The sequence below is a fragment of the Mizuhopecten yessoensis genome, unplaced genomic scaffold (assembly GCF_002113885.1).
Source record: "Mizuhopecten yessoensis strain PY_sf001 unplaced genomic scaffold, ASM211388v2 scaffold10995, whole genome shotgun sequence".
In the NCBI taxonomy this organism is placed as follows: Eukaryota; Metazoa; Mollusca; class Bivalvia; order Pectinida; family Pectinidae; genus Mizuhopecten; species Mizuhopecten yessoensis.
Window position 1 is genome coordinate 40484 of NW_018408826.1, and position 8349 is coordinate 48832.

Sequence of the window (8349 nt, forward strand, 5' to 3'; positions counted from 1 at the left end):
AGAGACAGAGACAGAGACAGAGAGAGAGACAGGGGGGGTGAAGAGAGACAGAGAGAGGGGAGAGAGAGGGAGAATGAGAGAGAGCTAGATTCGGATTAGTTAGTAAACATTAATATAAGAAGTGCAGGAAAATATACTCAAAATCTGTTAGTATCTAGAATAAATTGCTGCGTCTGTTTGGCTATTAGGGTGTTTTCTTGATACGACAATTCACTTTTACCGTATAGTAGTAGCTGCAAGTTAAGTGGAATGAAATCATTTAATTCGCGGTAGAGTTTAATTCTCTGATCTACATAATTATTGCAAGTAAAAAAGAAGTGATATGTATCTTCGATAGGATGTCCACATTGACAGTGCTGAAAATCTATTAAATTAGCATGAAATAAGTGATTGTTTAAGGTACTAGAGTTATTTCTCAATCTGGTGTGTAAAATATTACTTTTTCGATCACCAAGGAGATAATATATAGGGACTTCTGAAGTATTAAGCCTGCGAAGAGTGTCTTTAAAAGCTGTATATGAAACGCTGTGTCTTATATTAAGGTCTAACTGGTTCCAGAGTCGGATTGTGGAGGGGAAAAAGGACAAATTTGTTAATTGAAGTCGTGAATTAGGTATACAGTAATTTTCAGCATTACGGAGGTTATAGTGTGTGCTTTCTGAAATTGTAGGGGGAAGTAAAGAGGTAAGATAGTTAGGTGTAAGATTCTTATGGATTTTGTAAAATAGTTGTAATTTCCGCCGAGTTCTACGTTCAGATAACGTTTCTAGACCAGTTTCAAAATACAATGATTCTCTACTTGAGTAAGATGGTAACCCGGTGATAATCCTTACAGCCTCAAGCTGAAGTTTTTCTAATTTGTCTGCGTCACCGAGAGTGCACCCATCCCATACCTCACAACAGTATTCTAATAGAGGAAGAATGTACGATCTGTAAATTTTACTTAAAGTTCTTCTACTCAAAATAAATTTCAATTTACGTAAAACGCTTAACTGTTTCGATACTTTTATACAAATATTTTCAATATGGGTACTCCACTTACAATTTTCATCCAAAATTACTCCAAGGTGCCTATGATTGTCAACAAAATCAACACTAACGTTATTAAATTTTAAATCGATAAAATACTCGAGTTCAAAGTTAGAGATCAGTAAAGCTTTCGTTTTTGCAGGGTTGAATTTAACCAGCCAAATTTCAGCCCAATTTTGAATTTTTTCCAAATCATTATTGATCTTAGTTTCGATAATCTGGGGGGATGCATCAGAACATAATAAAGACGTATCGTCAGCAAATAATTTAGACAAGCTTTCAAGATTATCAGATATATCATTAATATATAAAATAAAAAGTAAAGGGCCTAGTACTGAGCCTTGAGGTACTCCAGCATTAGTAGTTTTAATAGAAGACTTATCATTACCAATACAAACTTGCTGTCGTCTATTACTTACATAATTACTTAACCAGGCTAATAACTTTCCCGATATACCATAACTAGCTAGTTTCACTTTCAGTCCCTTGTGCCACACACGATCGAATGCTTTAGATATATCACAAAAAACTAAACAGGTAGGATGTCTTTTTTCTAAATTTTCACATAAAGTGTGGTAAATTTCTATCATTTGATGAACAGTAGAGTGACCAGGTTGAAATCCAGATTGGAATTTATATATTAATGAATTATCTAACAAATAGTTGTTTAAATATTTTACAATCAATCGTTCAAAAACTTTACCAACATTGCTAAGTAATGATATTGGTCTATAATTAGCAGATTCATGTTTATCCCCCTTCTTAAATAAAGGCATCACTACAGCTTGTTTCCACTGGTTTGGAAAGATACCAGAATCCAAAGAAGATCTAAATATAAGGGATAGAGGGAGAGCTACTGAACTTGCTGTATTTTTCAACATATTGTAGCTAATGGTGTCGCTACCCACAGCTTTATTAATATTTAAAGATTTTAAAATGTCTATAATGTCATTCATGTGGAACGGTATGTCAGATAAAGTTGAGTCTGTCCGAAGTTCTACTGTCGGTACGTCAATGTTAGTATCATCGATTGTCGAGATGGAAACAAAGTAATCATTTAGAATATTAGCTTTGGTATCGTTTGCCATTTCTAATTTTCCGGTTTTGTTTCTCAGGGGAGGTATACTATTAGAATTATCTGAAGTTTTTATTAATCTGCGGACAATTTTCCAAAAATTTCTAGGGTTCGAATCAGAGTATTGATCTAAAATGCCATTGATGTCCGCGTAAAACAAATCTTTTGTCCTTTTCTTAAGATTATTCACATGATTCCGTTGTTTCCGAAAATTAGTCAAGTTATTTGGAGAACGATTAGATTTAAATAAGTGCAATAGTCTGTCTCTTTTCCTGATTTCCCGTCGTAAGTTAGAATTAAACCATGGTTTGTCATTAGGTCGAATCGTCACTAATTTTGTTGGTATGCATTCCCTGGCTAGGTTCAAAAAAGCCGTTGTAAATATTTCACACTTATCATCCAGGGAGTGCACCCGCGAAAATAAGTCTGTCCAATCTGTCTCATCTAATTTGTGTTTAAATAATTCGTAATTTGCGTCACTATAAAGAGTTATTTTCCTTTTATATGTCCTTTCAATATTTGTCCCAACAGTCAATTCCACGGTCGTCGCTTGGTGATCTGAAATGTCTTTGTCTATGTCTATTACGTCAGCGAACGTAAAAACACATGTGTCGGAGAGTAGAATAGGGTCAAGCAGGGTAGAGCACGTGCGTCCAATGCGAGTCGGTTTGTTAATAACGTTTGACAAGTGAAAGGAATTTATAATATCGTAAATTACATGAGTGTTTTCTACAACTAAAAGATTAACATTTATATCTCCAACTATCACAACATACGGAGTTTCGTGTAAGGCAGTTTCCAGAGAGAAACGAAAATGATTCCAGAAGGAGAATGTGCTATTAGGAGGTCTATAGAGTGTACAGAGGAGGTATTTCTTATTTGGAAACTGGATATCTGTCCAAACCACTTCACCCACCCCAAATTCCAAGTCAGCTCTACGACGGGTGCACAAGAGACTGGATGTGTAAACAGCTATCCCCCCACCCGGAGACCCACGGTCTTTGCGGTACAATTCATAGCCACCTAGGAGTATATCGTCGTCTGCTATAGATATATCAAGGTGAGTCTCGGTGACACAAACAATATCATAGTCAGTTGCTACATGTTCTAAATACGATAACTTATTTCTTAGACTGCGAATGTTCAAATGAAATATAGAGATATCGTTACTATGATTTGTAGGGCCTGGGTTAGGATGAACGTCATTACAAGATAGAAGGAGGAGATGTAGTAAGAGAAGGAAACTTGAGTTGTTGATAACACTAGATAGGGTGAGATGTACAGCGTATAGGAGATTTACTATAATATACAATACACCTGACTTGCAGCTTGTAAATATTTGTTGTAAATCAATGTGGAATAACAACTTATGTTTAGACAATGCACCGTGTGTGCGTTGGTAGAAACAACCGACCGCCACCCGATACTGAACTAAATCATTACCCATGATCGTCAAACATTAATACAGAATGTATAAAGAGGCGGTCGACCGTGAACACCACGCGCACACACAAGTGTTTTACTACACAACGAAAGCACTCAGACATGAAGGTTCGATAGTAGGGGTCAAGATAGGACAGGTCAAAGTTGAGAAAGGTGAAAAGGGGAGGTAAAAACATATAAACAAAGAAGAATTTAGCACACATGGAAAACAAAGCTAAGATGTTAGGCTGGATGGTGAAGTGCCTAAACTTGTTTTATGATACTAATGTCTATAATGTGACAATAATGCTTAATTTGGTTTACACTTGCAGAGATGTTTACATTATATATACAATCATACCCACAATGTATACATACATATATATATACCATCATACCCACAATATATACAAGCGCACTATAAATGAACAATCATACCCACAATGTATACATACATATATATATACCATCATACCCACAAGATATACAAGCATACCCAATATATCCAATCATACCCCCATATTCTAACACACAGCGTTTGGGTGTTCTACATGCAAACATACAGATTGTCACAATTTCTCCATTATTTTACTGGTATTTTTGTTTACACACATACATATAAAACATATGTTTTCCTATATATATACACACATTGTACATCTGATATACATTATAACTAGATACTAATATACAAGTATTATCTACAATATACAGCCCTTACACAAAGAGAAGTGTAAACATTGTATATTACATTATACATTATAACTAGATACTAATATACAAGGACTAAACACATAAACCAACAAGCTGTCCCGGACAGGACTAAACACATAAACCAACCAGCTGGCACGGGCAGGACTAAACACATAAACCAACCAGCTGGCACGGACAGGACTAAACACATAAACCAACAAGCTGTCCCGGACAGGTCTAAACACAGAAACCAACAAGCTGGCACTTACTCATACATTATAACTAGATACTAATATACAAGTATTATCTACAATATACAGCCATTACACAAAGAGAAGTGTAAACGTTGTATATTACATTAGACATTATAACTAGATACTAATATACAAGTATTATCTACAATATACAGCCATTACACAAAGAGAAGTGTAAACGTTGTATATTACATTAGACATTATAACTAGATACTAATATACAAGTATTATCTACAATATACAGCCATTACACAAAGAGAAGTGTAAACATTGTATATTACATTAGACATTATAACTAGATACTAATATACAAGTATTATCTACAATATACAGCCATTACACAAAGAGAAGTGTAAACATTGTATATTACATTATACATTATAACTAGATAATAATATACAAGGACTAAACACATAATCCAACAAGCTGGCACGGAAAGGACTAAACACAAAAACCAACAAGCTGTCCCGGGCAGGACTAAACACATAACCCAACAAGCTGTCCCTGACAGGACTAAACACAAAAACCAACAAGCTGTAGCGGACAGGACTAAACGCATAAACCAACAAGCGGTCACGGACAGGACTAGACACATAAACCAACAAGCTGACTCGGACAGGACTAAACATATAAACCAACAAGCTGGCACTTACTCATATTTCATCTTACTTATAAAATAAACCAACCAGCTGGCACGGGCAGGACTAAAAACATAAACCAACAAGCGGTCACGGACAGGACTAAACACATAAACCAACAAGCTGGCACTTACTCATATTTCATCTTACTTATAAAAACTCATATATGACGTTTTCATATAAACGTCTGGCGAAGAAAGTTACATATACATCCTGATGTAAACTACTTAATGTCACAAAGTTGTATTGAAGTTGAGTGCCCGTATTTACGAAAAGTTAAAATAACATCAGAAAAAATACAGAGGGGAAAACACGTGTGAGTAATAAACGTAGCGAGGGAGGTGACGATGATGTTTTGAAATGCTGCGATCAACCGTTATTTATGTAGAGCAGCAGGAATATGTGTGATGGGGGGGGGGGGGTGTTCCTGACTTAAAAACTGTTTTCAAGTCTACTCAGACGAGCACGTTTATTTTAACATGTTTAAATAGCGGGCCACTTATTGTATTCAAAATACAGAAGAGCAAAATTTAAAACATAAAAGAACACAACTTTGCCATTGACTTAACTACAGTAGCTAATGTTTTTGTTGTGTTTATATGACTTGCATTTCAAACGAACGCCATTCAATTTTGATTAAATACTTTAAAGTTTTACTATTCCTATCGTTTCAGAAACATTGAATGCGCTCCCATAATTAACTGTATACTTTCATTATGGTATCAGGCAAAACAGATTGAGTCTTTGTTTATATTTAATCAAAATGGATCGTGCGACGAGCCCTGCACCCTGGCGTCTAGTTTATTAGAACCAGCACTTATCTTTGACCATAACGTTATAAGTATGTCTTGTACGATAGCCAGGTAATAACTAGTTAGCCGGTCGTTCATTTGACGTCTGACAACGTGTTTTTCAAACATTAGGTCGTTCCCCGTAGCTAAGTTCACATAACGATTCATTCATAATTGGTAAACATTATGTCGTTCCTGGTATCTTGTACAATATACAATGTTTTTTTGTCGATATCTTGTTATCTGTGGATGCCTAGTACATAAATAGAAGACAAGGTGGGTAACATGTACACTATGTAGGACATCTACGGTGTCAGCTGATCATATAGCATGTACACTATGTAGGACATCTACGGTGTCAGCTGATCATATGTAATTAAGTTTATTTAAGCGAGTTCGACCGTTTACACATTAAACATTGCACAAATAAAGCAAACATTCAGTCCTCAAATTTTAAATCGCAATGAAATGTAACGACATAGGTAAACACACTAGAACAGTGTAACGTTAAATAGAAATAGCATTACTGTCTAATGAAACAACATTCAAGCAGAACATTTCATCGTTAAATAAAATAGCAAAACTATCTTATGAAACAAAATACAACAGTATACTAAATCATAGCATGAAATCGAATAACGATGTAATGAAACAAAATACAACGGAACAATCTGAAAACGAATAATATAACGCCACGATTTACAACAAAACAATCTAACATAAAAATGCATCAGGATAAACGTATCACTCTAAATGTACAAACAAACAAACAAAAAATAATACAAAAGAACAAACCATCGAAACGTCATTTGTTTACTCAAAATAATAGACCTATAAAGCACCAAAAGGAGCGCCTAACATAATGCGTCCTGTAAATGAACGAATATAGCATTACCTCTATGTATGACTCACTGTAGATCAGGAAATGCGCACGTCAAGCAAGTGCAGCACTAATGGCATGCTTTCCTATACTTGTATGTATTTGTTATACGAGTGTGTGTCGGCGATACACGTCCGGATTTAGTTGTGTCGACCACTCGACTAGATTGTTTCGCTTTGTTAGCTTTACGGAATGCTTTATTGCATCGTGATAATTTTATTACGATTCTTTTTAAAACGAATATTTGAATTCGGTCAACACGAACATTTGATATGTATTTAAATACTTTTTTTTTTGACATTTCAAATAGTCTAAAAATGAAATAGGATATCAAAGGTTTCCAGGTGTAATGGTGGAGTGTGTCAAGCTGTACATGACTTATATAAAGTGTACTTCCTAGGACAAAGTTTAGTTTTATGGAGTAAGTGTTCTACTCGAGTATTATTGTTCATTGTCCAATATTAGGTCAATGTAATCTTCATCTACAACAGGTTTTAGTCGAGTTGTCTTTCTGAGATGAACAGAGCTGTAACATACGACATCGGTAAGATATAAATTGTAACGGAATGTACTCCTAACCCCCTATTGGACATAGAAAGTATCCCTTGTACTGGTTTCAAAAGTATCAATAAAGTAGAACCCACAGGACAAAAGTACCAAAAAACATCTTCTTATAACAGCTATTCACTGTTTATTATTAAACCCTACATACCAGGAGGTCGAGATAACCAGCATAATTATCTCGTTATAACCGGATCTTGAAATAGACGGCTAAACAGAAACAATGGTGTGTATTTCCTGTTAGAATACCGAGGGTATAGCGATGTTCTAACACCAACCTTATCAAAACTGTTGCAGAACAAAATAATATGGTATTTAGACAATTTCGTCTCAGCTTTATGTATTTCTTCTAGCATTCTGATGTTCAACGAAGGATGTCTCGTTTCTATTGAAACAATGATTTTATATTTACGTTTGCTAGTAATTTTCCGAGAAAATCCCAATATCTTATCGAACCAACATTACTGTACCACGAGGAACTGTGGTATATAATGAGCGGAGAGGTCAAGCGTTTTCAAAGGCGATCATAATCAATATTATGGCAATTACAGGTTTCCAAAACTGCTTCAGTATTTACAAGATGCACGATTGAGTGTTGTCGTGACAAGTCTGTCTTTTACCTCGGCTAGAACGTGGCTAAACAAGTAGACGATTCTATAGATAACACATTGTTTGTATGGAAACACCGCATCAAAGTCCTTGTTTGATTTTCAATATGATTCCAGAATTTATCTTAAGGTAATATTTAATCTCTAGGAACTTTCGATAGGATTACACACGTTGACTAACAAACTGAGTTCTGAAAAGGCAATTTACGTAGTAGTATTTAAAGCCACAGATATAACTGTAAAGGAAAAGATTATTCGGAATACTTCTCATCGAGAATTTAGACATATTTTTCAATGTCAAGATCAAGTAAAATATATCTCATTTACTCAAATATGTTTACATACGGCACAAGGTTTATGTAAATTCTCTCTCTCTCTCTCTCTCTCTCTCTCTCTCT

General features: G+C 35.1%; 1 protein-coding gene across 7 annotated transcripts in view; it reads right to left on the bottom strand.

The window, feature by feature from the left end:
- Positions 1 to 8349, bottom strand: part of LOC110464479 (metalloreductase STEAP2-like) — a 71250-nt gene that overhangs the window by 2196 nt on the left and 60705 nt on the right. Inside the window, exon 1 of one of the 7 annotated variants that reach the window (XM_021519723.1) lies at positions 6798 to 6866. The exons of the other annotated variants lie outside the window; for them this stretch is intronic. The gene's annotated coding sequence lies outside the window, so the exon portion shown is untranslated. Of the gene's footprint in view, positions 1 to 6797; positions 6867 to 8349 lie in introns of those variants that run through there. 7 annotated transcript variants of the gene reach the window in all.